An 8,578-nucleotide genomic window follows, 5' to 3' on the forward strand; every position below is an offset into this window, starting at 1 on the left:
GCATCTGCTGGCAGCACTGTGTCCCACATCCTGCTTTAAAGTCAGAGCTCCTCCTTCATCTGAGGAAGTTGTCTAATAGTGTTCGGAGCAGATTGCCCAGAGGGCACAGCCCATGAGGCCTCAGGCAACACTCAGATCTGAAGCTATGGAACTGAGAAAGAGCTGGAGGCTTGCAAAGACTTGCTGATGTCTCCTTGTTGCAAGAAATAGTTCAACCTCATGGTCCTGAGAGCCTGTTCTCTGGGGTTCCTTGTCACTGGGCAGTGGTTCACAGCAGCCAGTCTCGTCTTTCCTAGTGGACTCACAGACTCAGGGTGCCGTTCCTGTCTCCAAAGATTTCCCTGCCATTGTGCAGAGCTGTCCCACTGAGTTCCTGAATGCTGGGCTCCTGCTGTCCTGAGGAAGCACAGGGTGAGGACATCAACCCTCTGGGCTGGGTCCCTGGTGTCCTCAGGAAAATGTGTGGTCCCTTCAGTTTTATACACCTCTCAATAGTCCTCGGTGAGATTTTTGGATCAGCCACAAAGAACACCTCCTACTCTTGCAGAGGCCAGTTGCTTAGTAGACAATGCGGTGGCAGCCCTGCCTCCCTCTCCCAGCTGGCTGAGTCAGAGGAGGCTCTTGGCTTCTTGGGGACTTTATCATTGAGCATCTATGGTCTGGCCATTCTTTTGCCTTCCCCATCTGAAGCACACCCACTGTGGGTCATGTCTTCCATCCCAAAGCCATCAATGATTGTGTCCCATCTCTGGGGGCATCCTTTCTTTGTTTATTCCCACTCATGGTCAAAGATGGAGTTGTGGTGTTCTTTTTGCCTCTGTTCTCCCACCCACCCACACTTGTTCTTGGCAGCTCAGAAAAAATCTTGGCACTCCCCATACAGGGACCAGCAAATGCTCCTTGCCAAAAGGGTTCTGACATCAAGCCTGCTTCCTGCTAATGGCCCGAACTCTCTCCAGCTGTTTCCCAACACCCACAGAGAGAGTGGGATGAGCTTGACCCCAGGAAGCATCCCTCTGTGTGCCTCTTAACTCCCTGGAGGCTCTTCAGTAGCCACCATGTATCACCAAGTGTGAGTGCATGGCTATACGGCTAAGCTCAGGACTCCACAGTGTAAGTAAGCTCACCAACCATCAGTTTGCTGGGACAGAATCAAGTCTTGCTAACCAATGCTGTAAGTCTACAGTCACAACAGGTCTGTAGGGACTCGAGAAGTGAAAGGACTGAGCTCAACTTCCAGTCCCTACTTAAAAGCTAGGTGTGGTGGCATGACTGTGATTCCATTGCTGGGGCAGTGAAGAACAGCAGATCCCCAGAGCTCACTGGTCACGTAGTCTGGACAACTCATGAGAAGCAACACCTGAGGTTGACCTCTGATCTACACACACACACACACACACACACTCACATCCTCATACACAGACACACACATGTACCCTCCCTCCTCACAAAGCATATATAAGCTCACAAGAAGCAACCACAAAGGGAAGCCACCCATCTACAATTCCCAGGGCTGTTGAGTCTACTCAGATAATAAGCCAAATATTCCCTTCAAGCAGCTATATTCTTGCTAAGCAGATCTTGCGTCTTCCTGATTTTTATCTATGCTGCTTTACAAATATCAAAAACAAATATCTCACCACTCTAGTGCATTCACTCACTGGTTTGAATTTTATGTATCAGTTTTCTCAGTACTTACTGCTATGAATTTAGCTTACACAATGGTAATACACTAGCATGTGTCTCTTTCAGGATAAAACCTGAGTGTTTCCATTTAAAACCACTTCAGCAATGAATACACACAGTCTACTTCTTTTTTGTTTTGTTTTGTCTTATTTTTGTTTTTGTGGGTGCAGCAGACTTTATTGGTGGTATTAAAGAGAGTAGGGCTCCTTAGACCTCTCCCATTAATGTGGAGGTCTGGGATAGAAAACTGTGAGGAAGATCTTAGGGACCGAGTTGGAACAGGGACTCCTCAGCAACCAAGGGCTTCTCTCTTGCTCTCAGTGTTCTCGCTGGAGTGGGTGGGCCAGGGTTTCTTACTCCATTGGGGACCATGTAGGCCACAAGGTCTGCCACTCTGTGTCATGCCAGGAAATGAGCTCTACAAAGTTGTCATTGAGAGCAATGCCAGCCACAGCATCAAAGGCAGAGGGGTGGGAGTTATTACTGAAGTCTCAGGAGACAACTTGGTCCTCAGTGTAGCCTAGGATGCCCTTCAGTGGGCCCTCAGATGCCTGCTTCACCATCTTCTTAATGTCATCATACTTGGAAGGTTTCTCTAGGCGGCATGTCAGATCCGCAATGGATACAATGGGGGTAGGAGATCATGCCATGCCAGTGAGCTTCCCGTTCAGCTCTGGGATGACCTTGCCCACAGCCTTGGCAGCATCAGTTTATGCAAGAATGATGTTCTGGGTAAACTCATGGCCATCATGACACAGCTTTCCAGAGGGGCCAACCATAGTCTTCTAAGTGACAATGATGGCATGGACTGTGGTCATGAGTACCTTCCACAATGCCAGAGTTGTCCTGGAAGATGGTGATGGCTTCCCATTGATGACAAGACTCCCATTATCAGCCTTGACTTTGCCACTAAACTTGCCATGGGGAGAGTCATCCTGGAACATGTAGACCATGTAGTTGAGGTCAATGAAGGGGTCATTGATGGGCAACGGTCTCCACTCTGCCAACTGCAGATGAGAAGGCAGCCCTGGTAATCAGGTTAAATCCGTTCACTCTAACCTTCACCATCGTGTCTAAGGGATGATGCTGGCACTGGCACTGGCACTGCATAAGATGCAGCTGTCTCTAGAACAGGGAGGATCAGAGAGCCCTGATGCCCTTCTTTGTGGAAAGCAGCTTTGAGTTCCTTTGGGGAAACCTGTTTATCAACTAATATGCCCAAGACAACTCGTTGTGTAGAAGAGCTTGTGAAACATATTTTGAATGGTTAGATAGCTTAGGATGGTTTAAATTATATGAAATGTCTCAGTTCTGAACAATTTATAGGTCTTAGGTCACCAGCCTGGCTCTAGTCATCTGAACTCAGGGGATTAATGAGGAAAGGGGAGTGTGGTGAGGGAGGAAATGAAAATTAAAGTATAAAAACTGGCTTCTTAGGGTGTTGGCATTCACCAGGTGGGACACAAAGGATGACAAGTTTGTGGAGAATATATCAAAGTCCATGTGGCTAGAGAGAACTAGAAATACCCATGGGACATCTGGAAGCATCCAGAGTTCAGCAAGAGGTCAAGAGCTATTGCATCCTGGTCACTTTGTGAAGAGGAAAATCCCCCAAAAAAGCAGAAAAGAAATGGCCAAAGAGTAAAGGAAAAGTGAGAGAAACTACAATGCCCTAGAAGAAAGGAGAGGAAATGTCATCAAAGACACATGAGACAGAAAAATCAAGTAATAAAGACCAGGTTTTCATTAGTTGACAGCAAGAGGCAAGCTCAGTGTGAGCTGCAGACATGGCAGGGACATAGCCTGATGTGAGCACCATGCCTTGTTAGTGTTGCCTCAGGATCCCAGAACTGGCTTTGCTTCTCTCCTGGTGCCTCCATCATTTGTAGCTGTTCCATGACTCAGCTGAGACCTTTCCACACTCTGAAAGCAGAAGAGAAGGGAGAAGAGAGTGTGGGATGTGATTCACGGCTCTGGAACTAAAGCCAGACCTTTCCCAGTGGTTTCTGATTCAGGCTGTTGGCTGGAACGCCCAGTGGGAGCTAAAACATCATTTTAAAAATGCTATCTCTGTGAACTGCTAGTTTGACCAGCCAGCACTGTGGAATTTAAGGCTGGCCTCCTAACAACAGTATTTGTAAGGGAGGGCTCCACATTTTAATATTTTATAGCCTTTAATACTAGCCTTCGTGTCAGACCATACTGTCTGAACACCACCACCACCACCAACAACAACAACAACACAATGAAAGGAAAACATGCATGGTTTAATTATTTGCTGGCTTTTAATGATTGCAAATTACTTGTGAAAAGAAAGCATTGCTTCCACAAGGATGATGACTGACTTATTCCCAAAGTCTATTACCTTGAGATGCTCAAGTATGTAAGAGGACTAGAGGTCAGTGGCTTAAATATGTAGCACTTTTGCATGAATAAATAAATAAATAAATATAAAAATAAAAACAAAAAAACTCCTTCCAAACATAGGTTTAGTTAAATAGGATTTATTTACAAGGCGAGCATGTCATACCATATGACTCATGTCCTACCTACATTTTCCTGTTGGAACTTTTCTTGCTAACAGATGTTCTAATTTTGTGTTGGCACATCCCCACAGTTTGATGGAGTTATAGCTTCAAATGGGCACCAGTTGATTGTTGTATATTTAAATGTTCTTCGGGGCTGTGCCATCATCTTGTTCCTCTTAGAAAAAGTTAAACTTATGAAGAAAATGTCTTATGACCTCATTACTTATGCATATAAATAATATTTTATCTGGAGGCAAACAGAAGTCCCCAAATATCCAGAAGCATCAAAACTGTAAACTAAAAAGGGGGAGCCCCTTTACTGTGTTTGGAGAATATCCTAAAACAAGTTCCCAAAAATATGGTCTGCCTGCTCTTAGAACTGGGTGAGAAGCAAGCATGGGCTCAGTCTAAGCCAAATTTGCCAGATAATCTAATGTTCAAGTAAAGTCAGATTAGTTTTACAAAATTTTTTAATTTGCAAAGCTGATGTAACACACACACAGGGAACCTTAAACCATTAAATATAACAACTAGTTAGTTATTATAAACAAATAATTATTTAGTTATAATAAAACATGTATTTTATTTTCCTTCCTAAGGATATAATTCTGCAAAGCCGAACATTCCACAGTTATTTATTAAGCTGTCATATTGTGTCTCGGGCCATACCATGGTCTCAGGTACCTTCTTTGTAAAACACACTTATCTGTGAAATGGAAACCCTTATCAGCAAGAGTCATAGGAGAGAGAGCTTCAGAACGTGGACCAGAAGCAAGCCAGAGCCTGCATTAAAACTCTGACTTAAAGAGCTGTGTGACCTTGGGAAAGCCACCTGGTCTCTGCTCAGCCAACAGTGAGAAGGGATCCGCAGAAGGGCGAAGAAAGTTATTCCAGAAAAACAGATGATAGTAGCCCTAAATACTCAAAGGTGGGAGTCTCAGGGACCCTTCTAGAGGCTACAAGCCACTGGTATGCTCTTGCAATGTAACACTGCTTTGCTTGCTGACAGATGGGGCTTACATGATGCCATGTTATGACCTTGGCGACCCACTGGCATTCACTAAAAGTCCGAGTTGTCGGATGGTGTCCCACTTCTGCTGAAGCTGCAGCTTCTAAACCCACATCCGCTTCTTTTAAGAAGAGGTGAAACAAAGTCAGTGCTACATCACTAATTGTACAACCAGTTGATGGATGACATAAGTTCAGCATCCCAGCAGGTTAGAAATAATGGAGTCACCAAGACTGTGTAACATCTTTTTAAGAGTCCACCGAGCTTGAAGATCAATCTTTCCATTCCTTATAGTGAAGGTCCTGTACTATGTTCTTCCTTGCCTATGCGTTGGTCCACATTAAACCTTGTCATGTTTCTGCACCAGGGAGCCCTACTTATGTGAATTGAGTTTGAATAGCCTAATGACAGCAGTTGGTTCTCTGTGAGATGGAGTAATCAAATGAGAGGTGCTTAAGTCTTCACATTAAAAGATAGTGTCTTAGTCAGGGTTACTATTGCTGTAAGGCCATGTGATACTCTTGCTTTCTTCCTAACCAAAATGAAGTTCGGGAGGAAACGTAATTTATTTGGCTTACACTTCCAGATCATAACCCATCGCTGAAGAAAATCAGGTCAGGAACACCAATGGTTCAGGAACCTGGATGCAGGAGCTGATACAGAGGCCATGGAGGGGTGCTGCTGACAGCTTGCTCCTCATGGTTTACTCAACCTGCTTTCTTATGGAATCCAAAACCACCATTCTAGGGATGGCACACTCCCCAACAGTCTGGGACCTTCACCATAAATCATCAATTAAGAAAATGCCCTATAGGGGATTGGCCTGCAGCTGGATCTTGTCTATGCATTTTCTTAATTGAGGCTTCCTCCTCTCTGGTGACTCTAGCTTGTGTCAAGTTGACATAAAACCAACCAGTATAGATAGGAAGCAACCTGGTTTGATAGTAAAGGTGTGGAAAACACACTTAGCAGAAAGTGGGTTCCCATTTTAAGATGGAAGATGGGGTATGTAAATTTAACTTTTATTTGCCTGATATAATTGTTTTCTCCAAGGCTTGCTGTCTCCATCTGCTAACCTAGGCCTAGTCCTGTTAGCTTCTGGCCTTCATACAATCTAATCTAGGCCTAGAATGTTTTCAGGCTCTGAGACTTACTGCTGAATAAGCTCGCCCTTTCTAGTTCTTTCTGAACTCTGGCTGGCTGGTTCAACTCAGCTGTTCTGGCTCAAACTCCTCTCCAAGCTTACTGATTCAATCTGATGTCTTTCTCAGCCTCTGACTGACTTGCTCTTCTTGGTCTCAAACTACCTTTGGCAATTTCATCTAAGCTTCTGGCTCCTCCTCATTCTCTGATTCATTCTGTCTGTCTGATTCATTGAGTCTAGCTTGTTCTCTCGTCAACCTGTCCCTGTAAAACTCTCCCTGTAAAACTGCTTCCTTCCTCCTGCACTGCTCTCTCTTAAGTAGCATCTCTTTCTTCTCTGTTCTTATGAGAGTTTGAGCAGATCCTATTCTGTCAAATCTTTCTCTGATTTGTCACTTTGTCTGCCATTCTATTAGACATCCTTTTTAAATATGGGTGCTTCCTTCTACAAACTAACTTTACTTCCATTGTTTGATATTAAATGTGTGTACTAAGGGTGTGTCTGTATTCCAGCCAGAGGGATTAAAGGTGTGTGCTAGGTTGAGCCACACCACAACTAGAAACAGATTTTCCCAGACAACAACACAATCTCAGGGTTCACAGTGTGATCAAATATCCTGCAATGGGGTATAGCTATGAATGGAACTGGCAATAAGCTAAATGGTTATAAATATTGGTTCTGCACATACTCGCTTTTTAAATGGGAAAATTACTCAAGTTCTCTATGTTTTGTAAAGTACTTATAAAATAAGGTAAGGAATGCTGGCTTGTTGTAAGTAATACAGCACTGGAGGAGATGTTTATTGTGAAGAAAGGCTGTGGCAGGGGATAAACAGAATGCAATTTCCAGTGTCTTAGGGTTCCATTGCTGTGAAGAGACACCATGACCAAGGCAACTCTTAGAAAGGAAAACATTTAATTGGGGCTGGCTTACTGGTTCAGAGGTTCAGCCCATTAGCATCAAAGATAATGGCAGTGTGCAGGCAGGTGCCAGAGGAGCTTAGAGTTCTATATCTTGAGCTGAAGGCCAACAGGAGAAAATTGGCCTCTAGGCAGCTAGGAGGAAGGTCTCAAAGCCAACCCCCACAGTGACCTACTTCCTCTACCAAGGCCACATCTCCTAGTAGTGCTACTCCCTGGGCCAAGCATATTAAAACCACCATACCAGTGAAGACCTAAAATTGCTCTTAGCATTTAGCATTAAAAAAAAAATCACAATGTTAAATATGCTTCAAGATGAAGTTGTAACTGAAGGTCACAAAATATGAATGAAGAGTGAATTGGAAATGTTTTAAGAAAAGCATTTCTTTTTCTTATAGATACCCCACCTACCACACAGTAGGAACTTCATCCTCCCTTTTATAATTACCCCACCTACTACACAGTGGGAATTTCATCCTGCTTGTTAGATTTACCCTGCCTACCACACAGAGGGAATTTCATCGTGCTTTTCTGATCCCTTCTAATTCTGGGACTCTGTAAGTAGCTAACGCCCACTGGGAAGAGGAAGAGGAGCTTACATCTGCCATCATTTTGTCCAAAGCAGATCGGGCACTGAGAGCTACATGAGACTGGCTGTATTTTTTTTCCAAGAAATTTAGAATAGAGGTTCTGATCTAGAACAATGAGAATATTTAGAATAGGTAGATTTAGAATAACTACAATATGTTAAATAAAGGCTGGGACCGTCAGACCGCTAAGTCTCACTCTCGGAGTTTCTAATTCAGTTTCTTCTGGAATGGGGTCTGGGGGTTATTTAATAAAAAATAGTTCTCACAATTTATTCAGAAGTTAATCTATAAGTAAATTATATTAGTTCAGGGTTTCTGGAGTTAGCAAAAAAAATTACGAAAAGTTCAGTAACATTTGAATTTCAAATAAAATAAAACATTTCAACTTAGTAACCGGGACCCTTCCAGTGGTCATGGCAGGAAGGAAAGTGAACAGCAAATCAGGTCAGATTGACTTCTTCAACCTGGACCAAGACTTTGGGAAGTCTGGTCTCAGGTAGTTTATTCCCAACGAATTTAAACACAGTATAAGCTGGAAAAAAAATGTTTCCTGGTATAATACAATCTCTGGTGTACAAGGAATCATAATTATATTGAAACTCATCTCGTCCAAGAAGATGAGTTCTAGAAAGAGGCTGACTGTACTAGTTTAAGGGCCTAAGGGAAGGCTCTGGCCTGGTGTGGTCATACAGATAGAGAGG

At 43.5% G+C, this 8,578-nt stretch overlaps 1 pseudogene; it reads right to left on the reverse strand.

The window, feature by feature from the left end:
• On the reverse strand, nt 1,842-2,770 carry Gm11550 (predicted gene 11550; annotated as a pseudogene).

Source organism: Mus musculus, chromosome 3 (genome assembly GCF_000001635.26).
Source record: "Mus musculus strain C57BL/6J chromosome 3, GRCm38.p6 C57BL/6J".
Classification (NCBI taxonomy): domain Eukaryota; kingdom Metazoa; phylum Chordata; class Mammalia; order Rodentia; family Muridae; genus Mus; species Mus musculus.